Here is a 7687-nt window from a genome sequence, read left to right on the forward strand (position 1 = left end):
TGATCACCAGACCTGTCATGAGCCCTGCGATGGTTTTTCGGGGCTTTCTCTGGTCTGTGACTCCCAAGAGTCCAGTAGGAACCATGTTTGATCTCCCCTGGCCTTGCCTCTTGGGGCTTCCCTCACGCCTTCTTGGGCCTGGGTCCAAGATTTTTTTATTTTTATTTTTTTTTTTTTTTATTTGGGAGAGATTGCCCGGTGAGGAATACTGTCTGGCTGTGGGTTGTGGTGTGGTTTTTTTTTTTGTTTGTTTGTTTTTTTTAGGGAGCTAGATTTCTATTTCAATTGTTAATTGTAGCAGCCACAATTTAACCTTGAGGGGGAATGAGTTTACAAACAACTAGGAAACATGTAACAACAACTTCTTACAAATCAACTTCCAACCACAACTGTTATAACTTTGGTTCTCAAACAGGGTTTTCAGTTCTGGGGTTTCCTTTTTAAGGTTATTCTTAAGTCTTTGGGGTTGGGGATAACAGTCCAGCTAGAGTCTTTTTCTCTGTCCGGTGGTGTTACTGGTCCTTTAACTCGGGTCACGTGTGTCCACCCTTTTTCTTGAGTTCTCACAGCCGTGTGTGTGGTGAGTTGAACTTGATAGGGTCCTTCGAACTTTGGAGTGAGAGGAGAGTTAGTCCAGGATTTTATGAGCACCCAGTCTCCAGGGTTAATGTGATGTGTGTCTACCTCTAAGGGAGGAGCTTGGGGGAGGTATCCCTTTTTCCTGAGGTTTTCTAGTGTCTTTACAACAGTTTCTAGGTATTTCCTTGATGCTTCTTCCCCTTCTGTATATTGAGCAGTGCTATATGGGGTGATTAGGAATGGGAGTCCAAATAACATTTCATAGGGGGATACCCCCAAATCTGCTCTAGGTCGGGTCCTTATTTGCAGCAGGGCCAATGGAAGGCATTTTATCCAATCCAATTTTGTTTCCAAAGTTAATTTGGTTAGGGTTGTCTTGATGGTTTTGTTCATTCGTTCTACCCGACCGGAGCTTTGGGGGTGCCATGGGGTATGTAATCTCCACTTTATCCCCAGGGCATTGGTAGTTTCATGGAGGATCCTGGCTGTAAAATGAGGACCTTGATCGGAGTCAATATTGTTAATTAGGCCATACCTAGGGATGATATGTTCTAGAAGTATTTTAACTACCACCCTTGCTGTTTCATTTCGGGTTGGAAACACTTCTGGCCAGTGAGTCAAGTGATCTACAATCACTAGCAGGTGTTTGTATCCTTTGCGCTGGGGGCATTTCAGTGAAATCAATTTGCACATTTTGGAAGGGCCTTTCAGCTAGTTCTCTTCCCCCTGGTATGGGTTTTCTCATTACTCGCTGGTTCACTTTTTGGCATGTTACGCAGCCCTGAGTGATGGCCTTTGCTATGTTATATACACCTATGCAGATGTTTTCTCTCAAGAAGTGATCACATAGGCCCTGTGTCCCCCAATGTGTTAGTTTGTGTATTTCATCTAACACTTTGCGTGCCAATGGTTTGCTTAGGAATTTTCTCCCATCTGGGAGCACCCACTCCCCTTGAGGTCCTTGCTTCAGCTCTAGTTCTTTTATGAGCTTTAGTTCTTGCTCACTAAATATAGGGGTGTTTACTGAGGTCTCCTCTTTTGTCTCTTCTGTGGTATAAGTAAGCCTAAGAAACTGTGAGGGTTCTTCCTGACTTTGTGCTGCTTCTTTTGCTGCTAAATCAGCAACTCGATTTCCAATTTCCTCCATTGAATTTCCTTTTTGGTGGCCCCTTATATGGACAGCTGCAATTTCTCTTGGTGTCATTAAGGCTTCTAGGGTGGATTTGATTAGTTCTCTATGGGCCAAGTCCTTTCCTTTTGAATTCAAATATCCTCTTTCTTCCCATATTTTTCCAAAAGTGTGGACAATTCCAAAGGCATACTTTGAGTCAGTATAAATTGTTCCACACTTTTTCCCAAGTAATTCTAACCCTCTCTTTAGAGCATAGACCTCACATAGTTGGGCTGACCACTTGTTTGGTAATTTACCTTTCTCTAGGACCTCTATGTCCACTCTTTCAGACACTGCAGCAATTGCATAACCAGATGCTCGCTTTCCATTTATTACTCGTGAGGACCCATCTGTGAAAAAGATCTCTCCATAACCTAAAGGTGCATCTTTTAGGTCTTCCCTGACTTTGGTTTGCAGGCTTATGGCATCTAGACATTGATGCTCTAAGTTAGATACTGGCTCTCCTGATAAAAATTGTGCTGGGTTGATTAATATGGTGGTTGCCAATTCAAGGTTGTTTGAATCCATTAATATAATTTCATATTTCAGGATTCGGGAGTCTGAAAGCCATTTATGTGCACCTTGGCTTAGTATACTTTTGACATCATGTGGAGTATATACTTTGATCTTTCCATGGAATGTTAGTTTTTGGGCTTCCTCAAGCAATAGGGCAGTAGCAGCAATTACCTGCAGGCAGGTAGGCCACCCCCGAGCCACAGGATCTAAAAGCTTTGAGAGGTATGCTATGGGTTTCTTCGAGCCTGCCCATTCCTGTGCTAATACTCCATATGCTACCCCTTCTTCTGCATTTGTAAACAGGTAGAATTCTTTGTCTAGGTCTGGCAATTCTAGGACTGGTGCTGAAGATAATTGTGCTTTCAGGTTTCTTAGTTGGACTTCCTCTTTTTCTGTCCATTCTATTGGGTCCGGGCATACCAGCTTATCATACAGAAACTTAACACTTTGGGTGTAATTTTCCAGCCATAATTTACAGTAGTCAAATAGACCTAATATTTTTCGAATATCTCTTTTTGTTTTGGGGGCCGTGATTGACATAATACCAGAAATTCTTTCTGGACTTAGTTTTTTATAGCCGTTTCCAATTATGTGTCCCAGATATGTCACTTGGGGTTCTACAAATTGTAATTTATTTTTAGAAACTTTCAAGCCAATTGAACCTAAATAATTTAATAATTTGATGCTGGTTGCTCGGACTGACGCCTGTTCCTTTCCAGATACCAAGATGTCATCTACATATTGTAAAACTTGTATCCCATTCTCAGGAGTGAATGATTCCAGTATCTTTTCTAAGGCCTGCCCAAAAAGGTTTGGTGACTCACAGAATCCTTGGGGAAGGTGTGTCCACCTGAGCTGTAATTTTCTATTCCCTTCTGGATGTTCCCACTCGAAGGCAAACCAATTACGGCAGTTTTCAGCGAGGGGACAAGCCCAAAATGCATCCTTTAAATCAATTGTTGTAAACCATGCATGCTTATTTGGGATCTTATTGAGGAGTGTGTATGGGTTTTGCACTGTCGGGTGCCGGGGATCCTGGGGGATCTGGGATAGTATAGGAGCTGGTGGAAGTTGTGAAGGGGTATGGACACAGGATAGAGGAGGAGGTAGAGGTATAGCATTTTGGGGGAGTGGAAGCGGTGAAGTAATGGGGATTTGGGAAGGAGGTAAGGGTATGGGGGCTTATGGAGGTCTTTGTGAGGTCTGGGCTGGGGATTCAGGCTGGGGGACCAAGGGAAGGGATTCCCTTTCCGATAGTGGGATTGGAGGCTTAAGGGGGAATCCAGGGTAGAAGGGAGGAGGTAATTGGTTAAGGGGGTCCCACTGCTTGTCTTGTGGTTCTCTTTCTGGCTTAGTTCTTTCATCCTTTTTCTCCTGTAACTTACAGACCTTTGTTAGTGAGGAAAACGCATAACCACCGGGATGATTATGAGGTGCTTTATTGAAGAGCTCTGGGAGCCGGGGTACAAACCCAAATCCAACCCCAACGAGGGTCCAAGAAGGGCCTCGTATTATACCATTTAGTTACATAACTCTATGTTAATCATTAAGCCTACATTGTTCTATTGTATACATCCAAGCATGAATTTTGTAAATATCTTCTTTTACGATTCTAGTTTGAAATAATAATCATGTTCAGCTACCAAAAATCATTACAATTCGATCATCTATCTTATGATGATTAGGTACAGTTTCACCCGACCTAGTTTCCAAATACAAGCCGTCCCAATCTTCTCCTTCTCCCCCCATCTCGATTACCCAAGCAGAGTTATACTTGATTTGGTTAAAACAATGAAAGCAACACCTGGTTGCAGTGAAGCGGAGACTCTATTCCCAGCTTCTCTGGTAACCGAAATTATTAACCCTATCCTAACACAGACAGGCAAAAATTTAGAGAGGCAAGATGGAAAATAGCAAATACAAGAGCCAGAGTGAGAATGCAACACAGGAGATAAGAGGATCGGAATAGAGTCCAGTGAGTGCAGGGGCACTGATAGGCAGTTCACTTGAGAGGCTCTTGCTTGCCCAGAGCATTCCAGTGACACAGGAACAAAGCCTGGCACATGGAATCACTCCGGTTCTGAGCCCCTTTCCCAGACAATCCTGCCCAACCCTCAGAAGCACAGCTGGGATCCCTGACCTCTCGACTGATGCTTGCAATGTGGTCTTCTGACATGCGAACCTCAGTGATGACATCATTCAGAGTGCGTCCATCCATGTACTCCATCACCAGCCAGATTTCCTCATGCACAAGGTAGCTGAAAGAAGGAAACAAGGCCATGCACATGAATAGGCATGGCTACATTGGTTTTTGCTTGATTCCTGTTTCCAGATGCCTTTGTGACAAGAACAGAATTCAAGGAATAGACATTCCTTCTAGGCTGTGCATTGTTTACAGTCTGTGCAGTCTCCAGGAGAATGGCACATCTGTAACAAAGGAGATGTCTCTGATGGTCAGCAAGCAAAAAGTGCAGTTTAGTAACAGCCAAGATGAAAATTCTGGAAATAAACACCTAGTGTTCCTGGCATGGCCAGCCATGGAAAAGAGGGGCAACTATCCAAGGGAAATCCTCTCTAGGATGGTTCATCAGCATTGAAGAAATTTAAAAAATCAATCCTGGGACAACATGGAGGTGGTGAACTCTACAGGTATTGACTTAGTATGGTAGGGTTGCTCCAGGTTTTTGAACAGTTTTCCAACTGTGTGTTTGAAAGCCAGGGAAGAGCCATGCAGATAAAATGCACTCTCTTCCTACCCACTGGAGATGAGTAGAGAAATGATAATTAACCAATAATGAACAATCTTCTGCCAGTGTCCAAAGTGGGTTTTTAACCTTGCATGTAAAAATTCATGGGATAAGACCATGATCACTCACCTTTCTAAATAATTCACAACACAGGAACTCTTATTCCTCTTCATGACTGTGATCTCATTAAGGGTTATTTGATTCCTATTCAGTCGTTGAAGATTAATTTTCTTGATGGCCACCTGGAATGACATAGAAAATCAGGAACTTTAGAAGCTGGCGGCACTAGACCACAACACACATGGGAAAAGTGATTTTGCAATGACACTGCTGAGCCAGAGTGCCTTGTGATTAGACAAAAGAGTGATCAGGAATTGACATTCCAACAGTCCATTTCTCTGCTCCTTTGGGGGCCAGTTACAGGGCATATGGCCATTGATGTTTTGCCTTGTCCACTTGCTAACAACGGTGTCTCGACTATCACCCCCAAATCTGTGTGCACACTCTCTGTTTCTCTCTCTGTACTTCAGAAGAAGTAACGCGTGCCTTGGTACTCTGTGGATACATCCTGGGCTATAGGCAGGGCTTGGGGCTTTTAGGGATGCCTTGCACATCTCTCCCTCCATGTAGTTCCCAAGTGCAGCACTGCAGGTGGCTAAGGAACTGCCAGGAGCATTCAGATATATTTGCTGGCAGACAGAAATGAGCATTCAGGACTCTGAAGCTGTATCCCCAGAGAGCAGTGAGATGCTCTCAGGCACCACCTTTGTTTGAGCAATTGAGAGCCAGGGAGAGCGTCCTTCTCTGAAAGGAACCACTGCCCTCTTGCCTTCCTTCTGGCAGCTGAGCAGGACAAAGACTATCCTTGGCAGGCTGGCACCAGGCTGTGCTTCTTGTGCAGCACAGCTCGACCAAAAGCTCCAGCCACAGCTGACACAAGAGAGGAAGGCCCTGGAGAGCAGCAGAGTCTGCAGGGGCTGTTGCCATTTACCTCTCTTCCTGTGGCAGTGTCGACTGCTTTACAAACAACTCCGAAACCCCTAGAAACAAAACAGCAGCAAAGAAAGGAGAAGCCATTTAGATCTCGGAGTGAAAGCCAGCCCAGACAAGAGATCTCTGCTGGAAATGCCTCAAACCTGCAGGATGCAGGAGGGGTCTGCCAGAAGGCAGATGATGCATTTTCCTCTCCAGTTCATGGGCACTGGGCCTGTTCCTGAAGCACTGGGGTTCAGTGTCTCAGCTCCAAAGGCCAGGTAATTCTTTCATCTTGGAATTCAGTTTCTAAACTAGGAGGTTTTTATCCTGACCACAGACTATCTCCTTCAGCCAACTCTTAGGAAGAATTGTTCCTGAGAAGTGTTATCTCACTGCTATGATGGGGGGTGGGTTGCTGTGTCTGGTAATGAAATGGAAGTGTCTTTGACAACGCTTTCTGACCATGCTCACAAATTCTGGCTGGTGCTGAGACACGGGGCAGACTAACACCAGTGTCTCAATATGTTTGTAGCTTGCCTGACTTCACACTTGACAGATATTCCAGCAGCAAATCACCTGCCCTATGACTGTTTAGAAGTAACTGTGGTTGGACTCACCTTTGGCCAAGATTTTCCCGTTCAGTGTATTTCATCAGGGGATTTTCCATGCTTGCCATTTGCCCTGAGGGAAACAAAATGCAAGATGCTCCCTTGAAAGCAGAGGCCCCACCATCCAAGAGATACAACCCCACTGTCTGGGGCTCTGAGTCCTTTGTGGGCAGCTGGGTAACAACAACAACAACAGCCAAAAGACAGGCAGCTCTGCAGTACAAATGGCCAGCACAGAGACTGAGTTTCTACAGTCATAGAAGAGATCTCTTGATAGAAAGCAAAGCACAGGGAGATGCATTCCCAGGAAAGAGCATCTTCCCCACCCTGCAGCAGTTGGCCAAAAGAATGCCTTTCCCTTTGAAAACCAAGGCAGCTCATGCTATAACCAATCCCAAGGGGGCCTTCAGCAGCAGGACCCTCACTCTTGAGGAGCAGGATGAGCTGGAAGACGCCCTTGCCTGTGCCCCAGGTGAAGAAGCACACTGCTTCTCCTCCTCCTGACAGCAGGGATCAGTCCCTGCCATTGCACTCGCCCTCTCAGCCCCGCACACGTGCCCATCTTCCCCCAGCGGGCAAGGGCAGCAGGGACAGCAGCGCTCCTCAGGTGCCAAGGGGACACGGACAGCTGCCCAGAGGAGATGTGACCCTCTGGGAGCCCAGTCCAGGCCATGCAGGAGCCGGCCCAGAGCAGGGGCTGCTGCCTCGGGGCAGCTCCACGCTGCAGCGGCCGGGCGGCAGCGGGACTCTCCCAGCTAAGGAAGGCTCCAGCCTCGGCAGTCACAGCGGCCCTCAGGGGCAGGGCAGCCACCACAACAAAGCTGCCAAAGCCCAAGTACTGGCACTGACAAGCAGTGGGAAGAAGGCACAGCCAGAGCCAGCCCCTTCCAAGCTGGTGCCCCCATTCAGGACACAGCAGGATTGGCTTGGAGATCAGACACACCGAGGTGCACATCAGTGCCCTTTTTGTGCCAGCAGGTGATGGTGGACTGAGAGTCAACTGGGCTCTGTTCTCAGCCCCACCAGGTCTTATCTGAGAGCACAGTCCTGGAAGCTGTTCTGGGCAAGAAGCAGATTAAATTACTTGCGCT

General features: G+C 46.2%; 1 long non-coding RNA gene across 1 annotated transcript; it reads right to left on the minus strand.

The window, feature by feature from the left end:
• Nucleotides 1-4491: 4491 nt before the first annotated feature.
• Nucleotides 4492-6043, minus strand: LOC136374796 (uncharacterized). Its single transcript, XR_010745974.1, has 3 exons — nt 6005-6043; nt 5143-5255; nt 4492-4524 (listed from the first exon to the last, which is right to left on the minus strand). It is a non-coding gene; the product is annotated as an uncharacterized lncRNA (long non-coding RNA).
• Between the last annotated feature and the right edge of the window lie 1644 nt (nt 6044-7687).

Source organism: Sylvia atricapilla, unplaced genomic scaffold (genome assembly GCF_009819655.1).
Source record: "Sylvia atricapilla isolate bSylAtr1 unplaced genomic scaffold, bSylAtr1.pri scaffold_131_arrow_ctg1, whole genome shotgun sequence".
Taxonomy (NCBI): domain Eukaryota; kingdom Metazoa; phylum Chordata; class Aves; order Passeriformes; family Sylviidae; genus Sylvia; species Sylvia atricapilla.